The 23098-nt window shown below is 40.0% G+C and overlaps 1 protein-coding gene across 3 annotated transcripts in view; it reads left to right on the forward strand.

Moving 5' to 3' along the window:
- The first annotated feature begins 4159 nt into the window (after positions 1–4159).
- The window catches only part of rhbdf1a (rhomboid 5 homolog 1a (Drosophila)), a 28608-nt gene continuing 9669 nt past the window's right edge, over positions 4160–23098 (forward strand). For 2 of the 3 annotated variants that reach the window (XM_034894638.1, XM_034894639.1), the window contains exon 1: positions 4160–4551. The gene's annotated coding sequence lies outside the window, so the exon portion shown is untranslated. The remainder of the gene's footprint in view (positions 4552–23098) is intronic. The other variant, XM_034894640.1, reaches the window with a different exon arrangement.

The following is a 23098-nucleotide window of genomic DNA, read 5'->3' on the forward strand; positions in this document are numbered from 1 at the left end:
ATCCTTCTTTGCAGCACCTGACTATACATGGTCAATAGTCTAGATATGATAAAACTGCATCAGGTGACTTGAGATTAGGGTTTAGTTTCCACCCATTCAACAGAGACACACTTGAGAAACAGAATCAACTGGTTACAATCTACTTTTTGAACCTAAAAAGTACAGTCAATAAACTATGGTAGTTATTTAAACCATATTAGTTTTAAAGCATAGAAAGCACAACAAATAGTCAATAACAGTTTGAGAGCTGTTTTAGTAGATCATTAAATTACAAAAACCCAGCCTTCCGTTTGTTTGGCTTATTGATTGAGCCTGCACTAAAATATCCAGTCCCCTGACCTTTCTCAGTCTATTCTGATAACAGCTTCCTTGTCTGAGCTCACACCTGTGGCTCTCTGATGGAACAACCGTCGACTTAGGCAGGGGGAGGATTGTCTGCATGAGCTCAGTGGTCTTATCACTAAAACAAGGGAGTATATCATGCTCAACATGACCACGCAGTAACAAAAAAACAAACTTCCCTCTTTGATTTCTTCAACAGCCTACTTCTGCTGTGGTATTTAGCAGCAGAACAGTTGGTTGCCTTTTGCCAGTAATGTACAGTATGGGGTCTGTCATTGAATGTAAACCAGCATGCACAGTATTTTAACTCAGTGACTTCAGCTCTACCCATCTATTGATTGTGTGATCATAGCTAGTTGCAAACAAAATCTTAAGTTACTAGCATTATATACTATCAATGGACCCGTAAAAGCATTATAAATAACTCACATGCTTGCAATTGGCTTCTTTCAAAAAAAAATCTGGTGTGGTGAACTATGTCACCATTTACAAGCAAAACACTCTTAACACAGAAATGATTGTCTCCCTTCCACTTCTCTGCTTGGTCGAGAAAGAGGAAGTCATTTATGGACCATCTGACAGTGTCTCTTTGCTTAAACATAACCACAGAATTCCTCCCTTTTATCCGTGTCTGATTGATGGGGCTTCAGTGAGCCTCAAGTGCTCCTACAGGTCCCGTGTTGCTTCCTAATTGCTGCCTTTGCCCCAGCTTCAACCCTCCTGAATCCTAGGGGAACAACTTCATGGTATATCAATCAGAGACTACCAGTACGCCACTGAAGGGTCCTTACATAGCTGATTACATGTAAAAGAGTTGATGAAGTCCAATAAACTCCTGTGGTGGATACTATCTTTTGCCTAGTTTAGAGCATGTCTGAATTAGCTCGATTTTTTATTGGGCCTATCAGTCATGCTGGCAGGTACAGGACCTGTGGGTGAAAGATGAAGAGGAGACTTGAGCTGAGAGGAAGCTCTAGCCTTTCATACTGTGAACTACAGTACAAACAATACTACAAACAAGACCAGCTGCCTGCTGTATATTTTGGTCTATCCTCACATTTGAGTCAACGGTCTTGATAAAAAATAAGGTTTTGGATGTTTCTTGTTACAAAGATTACTCAATGCTGCAGAGGAAATGTTACAATATTTCACAACCACACTTTAGACACTTATCATATTGGAAAAACTGTATCGTTCTGCTATTTGTTAGTTGATCTGTAAAGAATATTATTTAATGGAAAACTCAAGCACTCTCATGACCCCTTGTTGTATTAACACAAACTAATCACCTACCCTGTCAGCTTAAAAATGGGATCATATTATGTCTTCCTTTATTTGAAAAGCACAAAGTTAAGTGGTGAGTGTCTTCATCAATAAGTACATCAAAGTAAACAAGGAGATTTTTCCAGGAACCTGAGCAACTTGTGCCTTGAGACCTCATCTGAGGAAAACTGCGTACTTTGTGCCCCTTGTCAGCACCTCAGAAACCTTCTGCTTCCTAACATCCATCATTCTCCTAGAGAATATTCCCAAGTGGATCTGAGCTTTTACTGAAATCGTGATGCACTGTAATGGTCTTTTCATTAGATTGAGCAGCAGCCTGTTTGCTGATGCAGAGTGGCTCCATTTTCTCTAATGAAAATATTCTCTTTTACTTTTTAAGTGTGTGCACTCTTGTTATTTCTTTTAACAGATTTAAACAAGATAGTAAAACCCAGAAATGGAAGCAACTCCTTAGAGAAACATTGACTGTAATACAGGTGAGTTTTTTAACACATTCAAAATGTTCCAGATATGCAGTCACAGAGATAATTGCTATAAAAATGCCTTTGACTAGGTTTCTGTACATGGTCTCACATTTAGGAAAGCCAAGGTAGGAATAATGATTAAGACATTACTGCAGAATCCTACAAGACAAGTAGGGGAGGAATCCCAGCAACAATGATGGGGAAAAATTGGCATACCAGACATATTAATCTCATTTTTTGTGTGCATTTGTTGTAGGTTAATCTATCTATCTGTGTACATATCCTGACATTGACAATCACATTCTGTACCATTGCTTTTGAGTTATTTTGTTGTTGTTGCAAACATAAGTCTTGACAAACTACAAACTAAACAAGACAAAACAGTAGCAGCAACAAACAAATATTCAGGCTTAGTTAAATAGGCCTCAGTCAGCCATATTTACATCAGCAGACCCAAACCACAGGCTTATGTGACCCTGGTGTTATTTACTCATGATTTGAAGAAAATGTGTGGGATTTATATAAAAGTTAATAGACAATCACTTTCTTCATTGGCTGACAAATAAAGCATGACCGTATAATTTAACTTAAATGTAATGGAAGCACAGGGTTCACTGATATCATGTGGCGCTATATGATAAGAATCATGTCATGTGGCAACATTGCATGATTTGTCAAGGAAAGGACCAAAATTGGGGAACAATGCTGGAATAGGATTTTAAGTGGTTACACATGGTGCTCATCCATTATATTAGAAAATTCCTCACAAACTAAATCCCTAAATTTAAGACGTAAACCCAGAATAAACCTATTTGATGAGTATACAAAGTGGGGGTTGGTGGATCTTACATCTCAAATATCTTTAAATATCTGATGATCTCCTCAAATGTGCTGAATGTGATGCGCCTAACCTCAAATGCATCGAGGGAAGTTTATTTTTCTGTTCAGTATGTACTCATTTATGAAAAAAACATGAAGTCAGTCACAATTTTATCATATTTTTGGTCTTTGATTACGAAACTCAAATTAATAAGGTTGTGCAGGTCAGCCATTCATTGGATAAAGTTCTGAGTGCAAACACTTGCCTTTGTACCAAATGGAGTGCCTTATTGTTTTGTATTGTCTGGGCTCTAAAAGTACCTTCAATTCCTACTGCTGGCTGAAAAAAATCCAATCTCCAGGTTTTGTTGCACACTTTATTGCTAATGTAATATGTGAAGTGAAATGCAGTGTGGCATACTCTAAAGGCTGTGCTGTTGAGTTTAATAAATAACCTATAAATAATTAAAACAAGAGCAAACATTTAGAAAATAATAAGAAAAGCAATTCCAATATATTAAAACTAATTCTGCTTTTAAAATCCCAAATTAAGAATTATCACCTTTTTGTAATGGTGCATCATTATGGCATGTCACCTAGACTTTTATTTTGAAACCTTCCCATAGGTTTTTGTTACAACATGTTGTTTGCTCATTCATATATGCCATAAAACACGCAGTAGGCCCATTTTAAATCTAAAATAGGTCTGTGTAGATAACATGTGCAGCGTTGACCCAGGCTGAGGATAGGGCAGACGAAATAAAAGCCGCTTATTTTTACTTAGCCAGTGTTTTTTTTTTTTTTTTTTTCTTTTTTTTTACAATGCTCTAATCTTACTGGTGAGGCAGAGGAGTTAAGTAGCCTTTTAGGTAATAATTCTATTGACACAATTATTTAATTTTTTTCATTGTATTCAGTCACTAAGGTGTAGGCTATTTCAGTCTTTAAAATCCACAACAAATTAAAATAGTATCCTTTCCCAGTCCTCCCACTGTAGATCCCGCAATGATTAGGAAATACAAATTTGTTTAATTAATAAGGCTACAATTTCAGTGTAGTCATTACGCATGTTCCCTATTTAATTGACATTTTTGGAGGGAATCACTGTAAATGGAGATAATTAAAACCCCGGTTTCAGTCCCCAGACCCAACTCTGACTGAGTATATCGCTTAGTCACCGGAGTTCACCGGGAGAAGCAGCGCCTCCCTGCGTACACACCAATTGGTTAGTGATCTTGAAGGGCTTGCCTTCTCCAAGTCTCCAGTCCAGGGCGGGGCTGACTCTCCGCCAAACTGAATTAGGCTACAACCGGCAGGAGAAAACTTACCCAGGGTAGATTCATGGAGCAGTGTGGGAATGCTGTGTCCGTAGGTGGGAAGCAAAGAACCGGCAGCTCCATTTCGGCCACACCGCCCTGTGCTGGCTCTGCTGCTGGTGTGATCAAGAGTGACTACATTTAATTCCACGACACCGGGCTTGGCTTAAAAACATCTGCAGCGTGGAAAAAGAAGCGCGTTTATACCTGCGCCTCTCTCAAGATGATGTGACAAATCACCCATCTGCTGCCTGACAGGAAAAAAATCTGTGAAATCGGATTTTATTTTCCATTGCTGGAGACCATCTGAGCTGGTTGTTGTAAGGGTAAGTTGTGTCATTATTTGATGAGTGTGTCCTATGGTCGCCCATACGGAAGGCGTAGCAGGCGTAGGAAGCGCTCACGCGTCGTGATCGAGGAGGATAAACGAGCTTATAGGCTACCAGTAGATACAATTGTTGGTCAATTGGTCGACTTGGGAACAGGATAGACATAGTAAGCAGAGCATAGTATAGGTTACAGGGTGCAGTGCCATTTGCCCAGCTTGTAGTGGAGTTTTCATAGTGAAAGTAGTAGGCTATTTATAGTGCTCATGTAGTAGGCTGTAATTGGGGCTACCTTTAGGCCCAATCACCTTTTTTAAAACAAAGTGTAAAACATTTAAGAGATAGTAATATGTGAAATTATCCTCATATCCAAAATGAGCCACAGGCAAAGAAGCTACATTTTATTTTTTACTTAATTTTACTTTTTTATTATATTATATAATTTTACTCATTTTTGCCAAATTGAGCAGAGATTACTTTCATTAGAAACAAGTTTCCGCAACATAATCGTATGTGACTGGAGGCTGATGGAAGATTGCTTGGCTTATTTGTAATTTTTTACAAAGTAATGTAGGCTACCTTAATTACCATGTTGTTGACTAATCATGCAAGACATCATGCATAAAGTCACACCATAATGACCTCACTTATCCTTCTCCCAGTCCTCCTCCTCTTCCTCCTTCTCCTGCTTATTATCAGCACCATCACCATCATGTTCATCAAAGGCAATCATCAATGTTTATTCATGTTTCTTTAAATCAAGAAATAGCAGCCCCACACATTTGCTTTGCTATTAATGACTACACACAAATGTTACATAATTTATGATGAAAAGAGCAGCAAACAGCATGCACTTCTCATATCATCTCTCTGCACTCAAACCCTTTAAACCTGAAAGTATTATTTCTTCCTGTTTTCTTCCAAATTGTGGCTTTCATGAGGCACTAACACATGTTGACTCAAAGTGACTCATGGCAGACAGTCACAGAAGGGCACAAATTCCATAAAATCATACAAATAGAGTGGCCAACTAAATGTCTAGATTTGGCTTGTCAAAGGTTGAAAGCTCCAGTCAGCTCACATATTAACAAATTGCAAACTTGTTGACATCAGAAAAGTTACACACTCCAATGTCCTACAATACCTGGGCAGACTGAAACCATAGACATACTGTATTAGAAACTGCTGAGTTATTTTGGCAGACAGGACATAGGAGCACATGGCCTGGTTTGTGTGCCTAGTGTTCCTGAAACTTTATCGCAAGGAGGGAGGGGGATCATGGCTCGGATGATGTAATCACACCAATAAAGCAGAGCTCTGATGTGTGATAGTGGCAGTCATGCTCACCCTCTGTATCTGATCCAACTGGACCCCAGAGAGAGTTTTCCCAATGTGTGTGTGTGTTTGGATGTTTATGTGGGTGCATGTGGGTATGTGATACTTGGAGGGAGCTGGGAGTAGCTCTGCTGAGGCAGGTGGACCATCCAGACTGGTCTGTGTTGACGAGCTGGTATGTGAGTTTTCCAGGGGGCTGTTTAGGGGGCTACACTGTAGTCATGCCTGCATGACTCATGGCGCGGTATCTGTCTGTCTGTCAGTCTGGGCAAGTGCACCATCATGTACAACCGCTCCATAGTGTTGCCTTCAAAAAAACTACAGGTACAGAGCATGATTTTATCAACCTTTATGCATTACCATTCTTTAATAGATATTTCTTTCCGTACATCTCAAAGCATGCATCACTATGCAATAGCACCATAGGGATGTGTTTTTCACATGTGGCCTAATGACTTCAAGATGATGCATCTGGGGTATTTCCGTCAGAAATGAATCTCTTTTTGAGCTCACCCTTTAAGAATGTGTGTGTATTTTTTTTAAATATTTTTTTATATGTTATATAATGTTATAGGGTATACACTCCTTTACGTCTTCTAAAGTTTTCATGTTGTGCCCGCTATTGGTTGAGTAACAGCAGACTTTATAGTGTATGGTGGATAGGTTAGTCTACCAGATGGATTCTTAATTTTATAATTTTTTAAGTTCTGTTGTTATATACACTACCGGTCAAAAGTTTGGGGTCACTTACAAATTTCCATTTCACTCCATTATAGACAGGATACCAGCTGATCTGGGTGGGTGGCTGATCTTTAATGCAATATCTACATTTCCCATTATCAGCAACCATTCATCAAATGTTCCAAACGCACATTTTGTTTACTAATCTGATATTATTTAAAAAAACTAACTAAGAAAACATTAAACAACCCTTTTGCAATTATGTAAGCACATAATGTAATCTGGAAACTGCTGCCCTGGTTAAAAACAACAAGGCAACTGATCTCAGCTGGGATTTTGTCTATAATGGAGTCCAATGGAAATTTGTGAGTGACCCCAAACTTTTGACCGGTAGTTTCCTTTTTTTGCAAATTCAGATTTAAGGACAAGGATTTATTTATTATGGACCAAAATTATTGAAATGTGCATAACCTTGTTTAGAAGCTGTCGATTAATCAAAATACCATACTGAAATGTTTGTTATTTTTAGACATTTGTGTCTTTAGGCAGGGTGATTTTCCATTATGGGTCCACTTTGAGGGTCCCCGTTTCCTGAATTGTTGGTCATGCGGGTTAATCCAACCACGTTTTACCACTCTCTCAAGTATGTTAACATGCAGGACAATTTTTGTTTAAATCCAGAGGTCAGAAGTGGTTAATTTCTAAGGCAATGCTCCACCTTCAACCAGGACGTCATTTAGCTAAAAATGGTCTTTCTTTGTAGATATGAAGCTCTTCTGATCAGATGACGCCCAACTACAAAGCAGCGATACAGTTCCTGGAAAAAGCTCTCTGAAATCTGCCTATTCCCGAACATCGGTGTACTCTCTGTGATTGTTGTCATTTTCTTCACTCTCCGGACACAGTTCGCTCTGAGTTCAGGCGAAATGAGCGTTACAGTTGAACAGTCCCATGTGTGCAGAGCACATGCTTCTCTAAATACCCTTAGGCTCTTTCTTCAACAAACACATCTGTATCACGAGTCGAAAGTTTGTTCACTTGAGAATCTTGTTATTGGGTGCGACCTAAAGTTTACATTTATTATCAACCAGGTGAAGTTTTTCTGACCATATGTTAAACGAATAGTAAGAAATAATATGATAGCAAGCCAAAGTCACGCTCTTGGTTACGTAAGGGACCTGTTCATGTTGTACAGACATATTAATTGCATTGTGTGTCTGTTAAGATGCACAAAGGCGCTCTAAAACTTGCCCCGTTAACTGCTGTTTTAGCTCAGTGGAAGCTTGTACACCTAGCTGCAGCTACTAAGTGTTGCCTGCACCAATTCAGATCAGGGTATTTCAATTGAAAGCACTTACATATTTATAGCGATCGAGGTTAACATAAAAATTGATCGGAATTCTCTTTTAAGCAGTGTTTTAAAAATTCAAACCCTGTAACAATATCATTTAATATTCCTTATTTCCTTATTCTAGTTTTTCAACTCTTTAGTAAGCCTAAATTATTCTTTCTTTTATAAAATATATCAAAACACAAGAAACCATGTTTTTTTGTGAAAACTGCTGCAGTGAAGATTGTCTCCTTGGTTGATTTGTAAATATTGGGCATGGCAGCAGTATCTGGAGAGGTCAATCATGTTAACCAACTTGTTCTGCTACTTTGGAGACAATACACATGCTTTCTTAAATATTTTGGTTACAACTGCTACCACAACTGAGCTCAAACAGACAGCATTCAAAGCATGTCAGGTATGTTTTTACAGGGAATTGATGGCAAGAGGTCCCACAGGCAGAGTTTGATCTAGTTCTCACTGGTACCTGCTCAGCTCGTACCTTTTTTTTACTTTGATGTGGTTCGGGTTTGACTAAGTTTTCAGCCGCTTATCTAATGTGGTATTTGTGGAAAAACAGAAACCGTGTTGTGTCTCTTGTGTCCGTAATGCATATGCTTTATGGAATGTAAGCACATTCTGCCTTATTATCAGAGGGAAAAAACATGTACTTTTGTGGTGAATTGGTTTGAATTATACAGGACGTGTAGTGTGTTTGTTGCTCATACAGATTATCATCTTATAGCTGCTTGTTTGCTTGCAAGCTTCCCCTGTTGATTGCTCTGTTGTGTGACTCACAGCCATTGAATCCCATTTTCCCATCCTATGACATCTTGGTGTTGGCATGATGCAGTGGCAGCTATGACGGGGAAGTCAGTTGTGATGTAATGCTGTAATGCAGCAACAGGGCTATTTCAGTTCTACCTGTGAGCCTCCAAGGCCTCCCTTTGCCCACATGCAAACCTGCCCTTCTCTCAGGCAGCACATGAAGTGTCATGAGCCAGACGGCCATACACGAACCAGCATTCACAGAATTACTAGAAACTTTTGATGCACAGGTTTTGAGAAACTTGGAGGCATGACTAAACTGAAAATACAAGTTATTATGATTTTTTTTTTTTTACAGTTATTAGGTTCAGGCCAAAATTATGCTGTAGCTGAGATGAAAACATCTAGTTTGGGGTTTTTAGGGAGTTTTTGTACCCGTAGCTTGTGTTCTCACTGACATGTCTGAGGCTGGTTAACCTCAAGACAGTGCTCATTTTCAGGGCTGTGGGAATTTTTCCCGGTAGGCTAGCGCTTAACAAGCAGCGATAGCTCCTTGAACTTTGATCTACCTCTTTAAGCGTGAAGAACTCTTTGAGGGTGTGTCCACAATAATAAATATCTTTCTTCAATAAATATCTTTCTTCACCTAGTGCCTCAAAACTGGAATATAAATGTCAAATATGTGTACCGTTAGAGATGGATTATCCTGCTTGAATGAAAAAGCTACCTAAATAGACAGTGTAAGTACACTTGATTTTTCATATTCTGCCAACCTAAAGGTTCTTGGTTTGTCCTCGTAAATGAATGATTTAAATGATAAAGCATTTAGTTACAACCTTTAAAACCTTTCTAAAATTTGAATTTTTCACAGAAGCGTTAGATGGACCAAAACTTAATATTCAAAATACATCCAGAAATGTTTTAGTTTTTTTGCTGTAATGACATCACTGTGTTGTATTCTGTTTACTTTTTCTCAGACCATTATTAGGCCAGAAACCCACTCAAGGAACACAATATCCCAGTACTTTTACAACAGCAATGAGGGTGCAGTTTGAAATAGGATAACCCCCCCTCCTCTATCTTTGGCGCAGTCGGTTGTCGTAGGCTGTGAATCCTGATTGTATACCAGACTGCTAAACTCAAGTTGACTGTTCCCTGAATGGAGCTGCACACATGCAGTTATATCTGGACAGTTTCAACGGTCCCACCAACATCACATACCATGCGTCAAACTCACTGCAGCAACTTTCCCAGAAATGAGGGTGTGTTTTGGAATCCTCTGTGACTTTTCTTTTACTGGCTTTTTTAAGAAGAGGTGGATCTTAGTCTGTTTGAATGTTCATTTTTGACTGAACTTCAACCATTTAAGCGTTGAAATATTAGTGTTTTCATTGTGACCGTCACTACCTAAAGTAAGCCCATGGTGGATCTTAAAGGTGCAATATGTAATATGGACAGCTAGTGTTTAAAATAGTTACTGCAGTACAAATTTAAAATACTTGAGAAAGTCATCTTCCCTGCCCCCTCCTCCGCCTTGCAACCAAAGTTCACTTTGGTTGCAAGGCTCAGACCGTAGCATCACACAATGCTGCTAGACGCTTGTCTCACATAGCCAGACATTACTCCACAGCACAGCGGGGTACCTAACCTATTGGCTTAGAATTACGGCAAAAATTGCTAAAATTACTGCAAAGTCAAGGTCATCTCTTCCTGATTTACAGCCACCCTCTTTTTCTTTAAATAACACACCAATGTCAGCTACGGCCACTTAACCAGCTACACGTTAGATAGATTTTGGTTAAAGGTGCTCTAAGCGATGTCACATTTTTAGGCTACCACATTTTTGTCACATACAGCAAACATCTCCTCAATATCCGCTAGCTCCCTGTCCCCAGAACAAACTGAAAATACAACAGTCTCTGTAGACAGCCCAGGCTCTATAAATTGCAAAAACAGTCTGTTGTGCCATCCCTGCAGCAGCGTTAGCACATACGCTACTTCCACAATGCACTTTAATGACTCAACCAACTCTTTCTTGTTGGTTATAGGCTGGAACACTGTTTGTTATGGTTCGTGATGCAGGTTGGCCCAGTTTGTTTTTGTTGTTGTTTGTGGAGCCTGGGCTGTCTACATGGTGTGAGAGTGTGTACAGAGTACGCTCTGTACAGTATGTTCAGGGGACAGGCAGCTAGCGGATAGTGAGTAGATGTTTGCTGTACTGTATGTGACAAAAAATGTAAAAACAAAAGTTTTAAAAAAAGCCTAAAAAACGTGTGACCTCACTGAGAGCACCTCTTGGACTGTGTTCACTTTTTTGGTTTTTACAAGCCAGACGCAATTGGCATATTATCAGATACATATACCTGATCCGGTACATCTAACTTTTGTTTCTACCGCCTCTGCTTCTCTTCACACCCATGCCAACTTTCCCTGTCATTTGCCAGTTGAAAGAGCTTGTTATCCATCTTGCCAAGGAAAATGATGTAAAGCCTCTCATTTATGGTGCCCAGTTGATCACGCCCAGTAATGGTGAAGGCATCATGCTGGAAGCATAATATGCGGTAAAGCATATTCCCTCAGAATTCGGCAAACACAAACATGGACAGTAATGCAAATCTAAAAGTAATTTATTCCTGGATGCTGTCAGGGTTTGTACTCCCATTGTGGGATGTTTTTCTTTTATTGTTTCACTTCTCTCATCTTGTCTGAACTAGACATTCTGTCTCCTCACCAATATTTCATTTCCTGAACATTTGTAAGCAAGTCAGTAACTAAATATTTGTCACTCTTACATGACAATATTTGCTTGTTGTCAAACCCTGACCAGAGTAAGCAAGCGTTCCTACATGTGTTTATGTGACCTGGGGGGAAGAGTGACTTTATTTTATAACTAGAGTCAGTGTATTTTCTTCAGTTAAATCAGGACTGAGGAGGCCTCCCCCTCACTTGGGCTGTGACTGTCCCACAGGACCTGCCCCAGCCTTCCCAGTTTTCCTGTGCTTTTGTCGGGACTTTTCCACTGATCTCTTGGCCCAGCTGCATGGCTTCATTCGTCCTACTTCCTCCCCCATAATCCTTGCTTTTACATCTCCCTGATCCCAGCTCGGAGACCCTGGCCTCACCTATGGGTGTTCCCCTGGGTGCCCCCTCACTTCCTCAGAGCAGCCTATGACAGAGGCTGTGGAATTTCTAATGGAAGTGAAATTACACTTAACAGAAGTTCAGTTATTTTACCCTTGAGTCTGAAATATCCAATTGTTTAGGAAAAAAGCAAAAGAGATCAAATTGTATATCATGATTTTGATGCTTATATGAATTGGTGTGTCTAATGCAGCCAGTCAAAATCTAGTGCAATTCAAGTCAAATATTTACCATGTGCAGAGAAACACATGTATCTGTGAATGTTCTTATTTATCTAAAAGGTCTTTCTGAGAACTGTCTTTTGAAAAACAGTCATTGAACAGCCTTGATGAGTGATTCCCACTTGCTTTGACACAGACCCAAATCTCACCTCACATTTATCTGAATCATTGCTCCACCATCTACGTTATTCACAGCCATTTATGCCCCCCCCCACAATGGCTGAATAACTCTCAGACCAACACATTTCTCCTGTGGTTTGGAAATGTCGGGGACTATATCAGAAATACACTTTTGGTGTACTACATTTTATTTCTTTTCTTCACAATAGTTTGAGCAGAGGGTAGTTTGTAGTTGATTTATGTGGGATTGATTTGTGTGCTCTTCCCACCACATGCAGCGCTGGGAACTAGAGCTCATACTGTAACTTCAAGTAAGCACTTATCTGTTGGTCAGACTTGGTCATCCATAAGTAATTCCCAATCAGATAAACTTAATTTTAATGATGGCTAATTACCGTTTTTTGCATGATGAAAGAGATTCATTGTCATTCCAAACAGAAAGTCTGGCTCTATGTGACAATGATATGGGACACTAAATATGCAAAAGGAGGTTGCGGGCACAACAACCTCAAGTGAAATTCCCTATCCTTAATTTGACTGTAAACTCTGGCTATAAAAATATAGACACTGCACACTCGCCCACATGTGTACACTCATAACTTGCACTGGTGAAATCAATGCAGTCAATAATCAGTACTCGGGGTTGTAACGGGTCAGCAAATCTTTCACATTTTAATATTAGATTGAATAATTAATTACCTTGACCATGACTAGTAAGTGTTGCCAAGGTATAGGTAATGTGTATTTACAGTACCTCGGCTGTGTATTTATTTAAGTGTTCTTTTTAATCCTCGATATGGGTCTCTCTTGTAGAGACTTTTTTTAGAGACATTTAGCAGTGATTTTGGACTTTGAAGTAATTCATTGAAGAGGGGTTTCCAACTTGTTCACTTCTCTTTGAACAATTCTGAGAAAAAAGTACCTGTGTACTATAATGTTAATTAAAAATTTTTGCCATACTAATTACATTTTAATCATCATATCCTGAAGGTATTTACTTAGTAGTATGTTGGTCCACAGATTTTGAATTGGAATCAAATTGTTTTGGAAAATTTAATTAGGCAATTTGTCAACTTCAAAAGTCTATTATCATCATGCTGTAGATTACTTTGTCAATTGGAAAGCTACATTTTATAGTAATGGTAATTTAATAAGAAATCCATAATTCCTTATTGCCTTTGGAAACCCCTTTAACCACCAACTTGGGGGTTGACTTTGTAAAGTTATCTGTCATGAAAATCCAGACAGGCAATCTCTCCTCTGCTTGAATACATGCTAGTATCGCTAATTTCCTTTTGTGCCAGTGCTACAGGCCACACATCATCTGCTCTCTTCAATAGAAGTGTCAGCTTCAATGTCACACTACATACACAAAGATCTCTGTCTTTGGCAGCTCTGCGTCAGGCCAGAGTGGGCTGCTGGCCTGACTCAAACAAGCCTAAGGCCTAACATCAGCATACAGTGGCATATGCTTCATCGTGTACAGGGATGGTATGTGTATGTTTACACATGTAATGTGGATGTGTTCCTGTGCATGTGAGCAAGTGTATGTTGTTTCCGTGGTTTTGTTGACCGGACACAGAGAATGCGCCCAGTCTGCAGTGTGTTTCCTGCCTTCATTTTGCAAGTCTCCCCCTTCTCTGCTATGCACTTCCTTCCTTCCCTGCACTCCTCTGTAAAATAAGCAGTAACCTGACCTCTCTCCATGCTGGTGGTCTCCCACAGAGGATGTGAGATGACAGAGCCGATGGCTCTCCTTTGTGAAGTATTTTTAATCCTGGTGAATGATTAGATCACAAAGATAAACATAAACATTTGTGATAGCATGGCACTGTGCTGTGTTTTCTCTGTTTTTATGAATTGATGCTTACCGTGGATATACTGTAGCTTTTGTCCATTAACCACAGACAAATATAACGTCTCTGCTAAACTATAATGGAGTTAACTCGTCTTGCGCCTCACTCTGAGAAATTATTTCAGCCTGGAATTTGCTAAGTGCGCCATTTTCATTGATTGAGGAATGAAAACTTCATCTTGCTCTTGCTTTTTTTGACTACAATCAGGCTGCACAATGACCCTTGTTCAGCCCAGACCACATCAGGCCATACAATGCAGCTTTTTGTAGGCTTGATTCAGGCTGATATCATGCTGGAAACTATTTAGATGTGGATCACATGTTGTTAGGGCACACTGTTCCTGAGATTCTCCTCTTACTCACTTAAAGAGAGAATGTCAAACCTCCCGTGGACAATGAGGTGATTGTACTTTTAGGACACTTTTGGGAGAACCGGGCGCTGCAAGAAAGATACTTCCCTTTGTTGTCTAAAGCGCCTTCCCATAGTATGCCATACATCTAAGATTTTGCATCAAATCAGGGGAGATCAAGGGTTGAGTATCAATGATTTATCAAGGTAAAAGTATCCTTTGTCGTCATGGAACACGCTTTACCTAAACACACTTGGTCCGGACTATTGGCGTCCCTACTGTTCAAACGTCCGTATTTTATGCGTTCGGACTGAGAACGGATTGGAGAAATACACTACACTATTGTCAGAAAGTCTGATGCTCATGTTATTGATCTCCTGATGATGGCGAGTACTGAAAATAGTGGAGCTCTTTGACATTTAGCTTTGACAAAGGCTTATTATGGTCTGGTTGGACAGCTTGGCTAATTTGGGAATTTAATATGGAAATTAAAGCATTTCCATGATTTGGAAAATTCGTTCAGATGAATGAGTTGTTGGTTGAATCAAATTATATTAATTTCCTTATTATTCATTCCTGGTAATATGCAAACATAATCTTTGTTTTCATTTTCTAATCACTCGAAACGCTCTGTGGAGAATAAACTATAGTATTATACCTTAGATATTTTGCAGCGCCAGATGTGCAACTGCAGCCATTTTTTTAATTGGACACTGTAGCTGTTGGTTTTGAACATCTACCGAAGTTCTCTCTTAGCCTCTGAGATGAGGTCAGGTCCTCTGGAGGATGACTGTCTGGTTGAATTTCATTAACTCTCCGTGTTTGTCATGCGCACACTCTTTTTAGGCTTAGTGTGGAGTTGTACAGTAGGTTTCATGGGCTGCTAGATTTCCTACTCTGTATTAGGCACCAAGCTTACTTTTAGGGTGCAGCTGGAGATACAGTAAATGAAGAAAAGCTTCAACGGTATTCACAGTATAGAGTTTTTAGGTTAGGCTGCTGGAGTCCCTGCCTAAAACCAACTTCCTATCAACTGCTTTATCTATTAAGTATGGAATATCATGGGCACCCAGATAGCTCAGTGGGTTGAGCGGGTGTCCATGTACAGAGGCTTGCTCCTCGACGCAGCGGGCCCGGGTTTGAATCCAGCCTGTGGCCCCTTTGCTGCATGTCACTCCCCCTCTCTCTCTCCCCCTTTCACACATCTCTGTCTGCCTATCTAATAAAGGGAAAAATACTTAAAAAAAAAAGTATGGAAGATCATTTAACTGTGAGCCAATTCAATAGGGTGTTACCTGATCTAATTGAAGTGGTCGGGAAATATTCTAATAACAAACTACCTTGTTATTGTATAAAATCATATTAAGTTGTGTTGGTTTGTGAAGTATTTACAGCCCACACCGAGGCAGTCTTTTATTTAACCAGGTATGTTGATTGAGAACAAATTCTCATTTGTAACGACAACCTGGCCATAACAAAGCATAAACGTGCAAGAAAACAATGAGTTACACATTAAATACGCAAAATACAAACATACATAATGAGTCTTCCAAAAATGAAGACCAAATATAGAGTAATTAAACAGTTTTGCAACCAGATGTCTAAGTAGTATAGCAGTAACACAATACAATACAATAGTCCAAGTAAAATACTTGTAAAACGTGTGTACTACAGAGTCTATGTACAGTTTGTGCAGATGGAATAGTGAAAAAGAACATTAAACAAATATTAAACAGACATGGCAACAGTGCATGGTGAGAATGGACTATGCAACAGAGCTTTTTCCTCAATATTAGAGACATAAACACGGCTCTGAACTGAGACATGACACAGATTTACCAAGGAAAACCTATTTTCCACGGAAGTGAAGACAAGCCTTTACTATCTGCTGTGAGCTAAAACAGGCCCGTTACCAATCCTGAGAACAGAGATGCTGTAGCTAAGGGGACTTGGCCATGTTCCCAGCAGCTAGGGTACCAAGTATGCAGTAAATAATTCACCTGTGCATAATGACTAAATAATTCAAGTGCTGAATTAGCCACGCATGTAATAATGCTTCACCTGTACAGCAAAAAGGAAGAAAACTTTGTTCTAGGCAGAGCTCATATTCAGTCGTCTGTTTGTCGACACACCAAGATTAAAGTAATTGTTTATCTTGGTTCCTGTGTACTCTTAACACATCTCACCTCTCTTTCATATTGATTTCCTGTGCAGGATATTGCTGCCCGTGGAAAAGCTGGGGATTGTGCTGATAAAATAAGCAAGCACAATTTTCTAGGACCAGCTTTCGCCTAGCAATATATCAGGCTTTGTTGAGGAGGACAAGAAGTGGAGCAGACAGGCAGTAAGATGGTGAATACAGATATTGCTTCTGGTGGTTGTTACTTCTTGCACAGAGATAAATAAACACATCCAGTTCAATTAAACTAGTTTGATGTGCAAAGCTTTTGAGAGGTGTTGTCACGCTTTTTTAACAGAAAACAGCCCACTGCCTAGAGATATGGAGCGGGATGTTTTTCATGTTGGTCTACTGTCTTATCCAGACGTACATTTGCAAATGAACTCTATAAATAAACCACATGCACACGATCCGCTGTTAGGAGGCCATTTATACTTTCATGAGCTATTCATATCTCTGGCACTTGATCCTGTCATTTAGTAAACACTGTTATGACAGTGAGGGAGCCTGGCAGTAGACCCAATACAGATCTGTCAGTTCAGTCTCAAACCAAAGAGACTAAAAGGTTAAGTCTCCATTGTAAAATCCCACCGATTGCTGACAGCCTGAGCTAAAGATCAGTGGAAAAACATGAGAAAAGGCATGAGCTGCTCCCCCCTTCTATGCTGGGTCTGTCAGCCATGACCACCCTCAACCACTGACTTTGCCTGTCACAGTAGCCCCACCTGCCCACCATGCCTGCCCCTCAGCTAGCTGTGACACTTGATCTCAGGGTCAGCTGCGACAGATATTTCTGCTGTCTCTCTCTCTGTGTTTTTTAATGTCGTAAGGGCTGGTTTGGTGTGACAGCATGTCACATGTCACTAGGGTCAATTCAGATGACTGCAGCTTAACTGGTGCTCAGTTGCACTTCACTCTCTGGCCTGCGGCTGTTTTTTGCGGAGTATTTTCTTCCTTGTAAGAGGGGCAGAAAGAGAGAGTGAGAGCTCAATTTTATTTTTTGTTGAAGATTTTTGTTAAATATGTTAAAGTCACACGGCTTCCATGCTTGCCACAGCAGCCAGGAATGAAAAGACTTATTAGAGAATTGCTCAAATTACTCTTTAATCACAGATGTAACTCTAAATCCAAATCAACTTTGGTAATGTCACCTTGCATTAATGTCAGCTCTGAAGTATAAGACATTCATCTTAGTGCCTCGTTTCTGTCTCAGTTTTTTTTCTCCTCTTACAAATGAAATCAGTATTGCTTTGTAGTTGGGGGGTGGCAGTAGCTCAGTCCTTAGGGAGTTGGGTTGGGGAAGCGGAGGGTCACTCGTTCAATTCCCGAATGGAGCAAAGTATGGAGTGTGAAGTGGTAGCTGGAAAGATGCCATTTCACCTCCTGGGCACTGCCAAGGTGCTCTTGAGCAAGGCACCAAAGCCCCTATTCAGCAGTCACAGCCCACTCACTCTGACATAGTGCATGTATAGGACCTGAGCATGTGTGTGTATTCAGGCCAGTGTGTAACAACAACAGAGTGTACATTTTGATCCCCATAGGGGATCATTAAAGAGTATAACATTATAAAAAAATATAACTTTTGTTCAGCTTCTTAATTTAATCCCGGTCTGAAGCACAATATGCAACATAAAAATCAGAAGCATAGTTTTGCAATTAACGCTCAGATGGGCCTCAGATGCCTGTAAGAACTATTCAAGACGCATGCCTTGCGTGCAAATGATTTATGTTGAGTTCGTCTGGGTGAATTGCCAGATATGTTGCTTATTCATTTGTTTCCCACGTGCCTCCACCCATTCCCCAGAATGGCTGTGTGGTCATGGGTTTCTGCTCATCATTATGAAATCCCATTTAAGGGAACTACAACTACTGTATATTGAGGTTGAAATCACATTGACAGCATTGCGTGAGTCTGTTCTAGATTGCATTTATTAAAAAAAGAAAAATCTGATTTCCGTTGTATGTCTTCTTCTTATATTGAGAAGAGGCTTTAGCAAGAATGTTTCTAGTTAAATTAGTGAGACAATAACAGGGAGAGTGATTGTCTGAATTGACTAGTTTCCCTCCATTGTTTATGGTGTCAAGCCTTGCCTATGCATGGAGTGAAACATAAGAAAACAATGGGAGTCATTTATAGTGAATGACTAACTGTTAGAGCATAGGGAAAACCAAACATAATATCTTTGTGCCATTAGGTTTTCAGGAAGACAGCAATCTGTTAATCACTCTGAAACCTGCGTACATTACATAGAATTATATCAACCGCACTCAATATCAAAAAGCTTGCTAATACATGGGAGAGTGTTAAGGTAACAATACTATCAATATTTGAGACAAAGTGGTCAAAAGATTGACCTATTGTGGAGAAAAAGCAACATGCAGGAAGAAAAAGAGGATTGAAAAGGGAATTGAGAAAATCAGGCCTGGGGTGAGGAAGTGCTCACACCAGGCCGGATACCTCAAAAATTAGGTATCCGGCCATTTTATTACCAGATAAATGTCGTCATCTATCATGGCGCCTGCTTGTGCGTGCTAGGCAGCAATTCTTCCTATCCTCTGTCCGCCCTGACTTTATATTTCTTGTTGGGAGTAAGCAGGTCCCTGCTTGGCCAACCATCTGACCTGAGCTTTGTCAGCCTCAGTGACACAGCTCTGTCAGCCACCCTCAGTGTGGCTGCAGCTAGCCTGCCCCCTGTAGAGTAGCGCATAGCAGTGGAGTACACAGAGTACCCGGAAACTGGCCAGCTCCTGTCCGTAATGGTTAGACTTCATGTGGTTTCCTTCTCTGCCATTACAGCTTGGTTCAGTTTCAGCCAGAGATCTTGAGGAATGTGGGTATGGCATGCACTGATATTTGAAATGGCCCTGGATATAGAAGATTTCAAGAATGTGCAAATATTTTACAAGACTATCTTAGAAACGTTTAATCCATAAATTCTTTTTCTAAAATGAAGGCTATGTTAAGTCCTGTGTAGATGTTAGATTATATGTTTAGTATATATATGTTTAGTTTGAATAGCTCTATCTCTCTTCATGTACCACAATGCATTCAAGACTGAAGATTTTAAACAAGGCATCTGCAAAAAAAGATTCAATGTAAAATGGCCAAATTACTTTCATATTTTATTTATGGTGAATGTAACAGGAGGGCATTGGTCTCTTGCAAGCCTCTGCACATATTTGAAGCGTGAATGCAGTCAGAGAAAACTGGTTATGTTGTGCTCAATGAACAAGCACAAAATGAAACAGTAGCACGGCCCCTATCCTCCACATAGATTGTTTTACTTCAGCTTGAATGTGTTCAAGGTGGCATTGTGTCTACCAGTGCTTTTTTCTGCATGACTGGAGACCATTACCAAGTGATTATATTAAATGATGGCATGGAAAACATCACTGTGCTTGAGTTTGTATGCAGAAGGTAATACAATAGATTGCAGCTTCCCAGACAAAGAAAGAGAGTGCTGGTTATGCCTGTCAACCCCAGTCATTATGGACTGCTGGATGTCCCTGCACCTGGAGAGACGTCAGTTTGTCCTCTGTGCTTTGTCTGCTTGTCTGTTTTCCACTGCCTAATGGAGAGAAGAAGTGGCGTAAAGAAACAATGTCAGCCCCAGAATTAAAAACAATCCATGCAGGGTTTTCATGGGTCTTGCAATTGAGTAGGAAGTGTTAGATTCTCACAAGAAGCCAAAATTACGGCAGGAAGCCAATCTTCAGAGCTACAGCGCTACATTATGGGTGTGGGTGTTTTTCCTCTTTAGATGTGTATCGTGAAATGAAAACAAATCTTTTTGAAAAACTAAATTAAATCATGGTGGTCTAAAGAATGTGAGCCTGAAATCAGTGCTGGGTATGTAAACACTGTAGGAAACTATTATACACTTTGAATTGTTGCCATACTGTACAACATTTCAACCAGAAAAACCCACAATTACCTTGAGAGTAAGATAAGACATTGTGGTGCATTAGCTAAGAAGTTGGTCAGGTTGAATGAAATCAATAGTATAGTCTTGTCTCACTAAGCTATTATATTACAACTGATTTTCTTTAACCGTCAAAAACTTGACCATGAACAGATAACTGCCAAAGGAGGGCTAATCCTTCAGCTTGGATAATTGCCAAACACAAAATTCAATCAACTCTCCTTCCCCCAAGGATATTTCTTCTTCCGAAGTACTCTCTGCCTATAAAAAAAACCCAGTTTTATTCAGACTGTGACCAACCTTGAGTCTCTCCTTCTCTGTGCAGTGATTTCTAATCATCACTCAATGGGGGATGAGAGACATTTTGAGTGCTCCCTCAAAGTGAGAAATGAGTCTGTGGCTGTCATAGCTATGCTTGCGTATGAGCGATGACTATGCCAACTGTTCCAGCTACACTGCTCTACTAGAAACACTAGTTGCAGGCCAATGCCAGTTTGGTTTCCATGTTGACTTTGGAGGACGACGAGAGAGAGACAGACTTCCAAGGCTGTCTGTCAAACGTTGGAGGTTTACCTTGGGCTGTGACCAAATGCTCTTACAACCCACTGAGCAGTGAGCTAATGGAAAACCAGAACAATAGCAGCATGGCATTTAATGCATCATGTTTTGCTGGCATTTTCTGCAAGTACAAATCAACACATGTGCATGTGTTGATTTGTACTTGGCATAATCTGTGTGGATTTAATATAGCAGGTAGACAGCAGGCATAAAGAAATTATGAAGCTGAGAAACGCAGCACAGGAACATTGAAATTCGTTTAATTAGCTTCCGCCCATCTTTCCTTCATTCTATGAAGAAGCAGCATTCAGGGCACACTCAGTTAAAGCAGGAGGAGCCAAAGCTTAAGCAATCAAACAATGTTTAGCATGGAGGAAAATTAGGTTCCCTTGCTGTCTGCTTTCAGTTCAGTCCCAGTCTTTTCAAATATGTTACCCTGAAGCTGATGCCTCATCCCTTCACTGATCTGCTCTATATCAGGAGCCCCGCTGTTTGAACTAATGGTGAAAGTAATCAAATGTTGGGTGTCTTAGCCTGAGGCAAGAGAAAGGGCTGTTGTGCACAAGCTGATATAATGGATTTGTATTTCACTAATGTTATTAACTGGCCCATGAGAGAGAGGAAGTATGTGATGAGTCTTCTCAGTGACTCAGTGTGTACAGCCTTTCTATAGTAATACAAGGAAATAGAGCAGAGTGAAATAGAATTAGTTAAATATCAGTTTGCACTCTGTTTGCTGTTTGCGGTCCTCATCCACCTATCACTCTCGGTTTCCCAGACTCTGCTGTCTCTGACTTTGTACCAGCCGGCTTTGGTCCGGTCTGCCTTGCTAATCTGGTATCACAGTCCAGACCATGTCACTGGAGGTCAGACTACATTCAATGTAAAAGCCTAGTAGGTGTAAAAGGTCAAAACCATTCAGACTGACAGTAAGAGAAATCGAAACCCCACAATAAAAACATACAATACACACAGCTGTTTTTATAAACATCCCATCAAGATATTCTGTCTCTTGAAGCACCCTCAATAACTTTTTTTCTGGTAGAAATGTCAGCATATGATGTAGTAACTATACCGGTGTCCTTCTGAGAACTGGTAGATTAAAAAACATCTGTCAGTGAGAGCTGGACCATGTTGGAATATTGACACATTGGTGATGACCCCAGCTGCTATCAGTCTGAAGTTTTCCTTGTGTCTCTGCTGAGATCCACTGACAACACTTCCCATCCTCACTTGGGCTAAAACAGAAGCTTGTGGTGCGTTGCAATGGGAAGCAGATGTGGTCACTAGAAACCATGGACTTTTTTAAAGGAGCTGCATCTGTAAAAGGAAAAGTGAGGATGTGACATGCTCAAAAGCTCAATGCCCCGGATCTGACATCAAGACTGAGTGTGTAACAATTCCATCTGGGGAAACATCATTAATTTAAAAATGAGAAAGGAATTCTTCAAATTACTTTGGTTTTGTTACGGCTCCATAGTTGAGGAGACACTCGTTCGCAAGTTTATACACTTGAGCTTTGCAGAAAGGTGTCATTATTTTGCACCTTCCTCATCGCTGCAGAGTGAATGATTGCTTAAACTATGCATACACACACTTTATCATTTGATGTGCAAATTATTCCTGAGTAAAGAATTTCCATGGGAATAATGGGAAGTAAATGACAGGAAATGAACCACCAGAAATGAGGTTAGATGGTGGGACAATAAAATGAGGTCCTGGTGATAACAAGGCTGCAGCTACAGCCAGGCCAGATGTTTTGGTGTTTTACTCTGCACCTCCTTTGGTCCATAGGTCTCGTTGTGAAAATGCATACTCAGTCATTAGTCTCTAAAGGATGTCTGCTGGATGCAGAACAACTTTTAACCACAAAGAGGGATTCAATTTGATTTTAACTGTAGAGTGAAGGGATTATTTTTAAGATTGCAAACGTCCCCACTACCCATTACACACATTTATGGCTTTTTTTAAATGGCTCTGTGAACTGTTTTGGGAAAGGGGTAAAACAGCTGCAGGCTGTTTTTAAGTGGTTTTCCCATAACTATCCAATGAACAGAAATATGTGAACGCCCATGCCTGCATCACA

Source organism: Etheostoma cragini, chromosome 15 (assembly GCF_013103735.1).
Source record: "Etheostoma cragini isolate CJK2018 chromosome 15, CSU_Ecrag_1.0, whole genome shotgun sequence".
NCBI classification, from domain to species: domain Eukaryota; kingdom Metazoa; phylum Chordata; class Actinopteri; order Perciformes; family Percidae; genus Etheostoma; species Etheostoma cragini.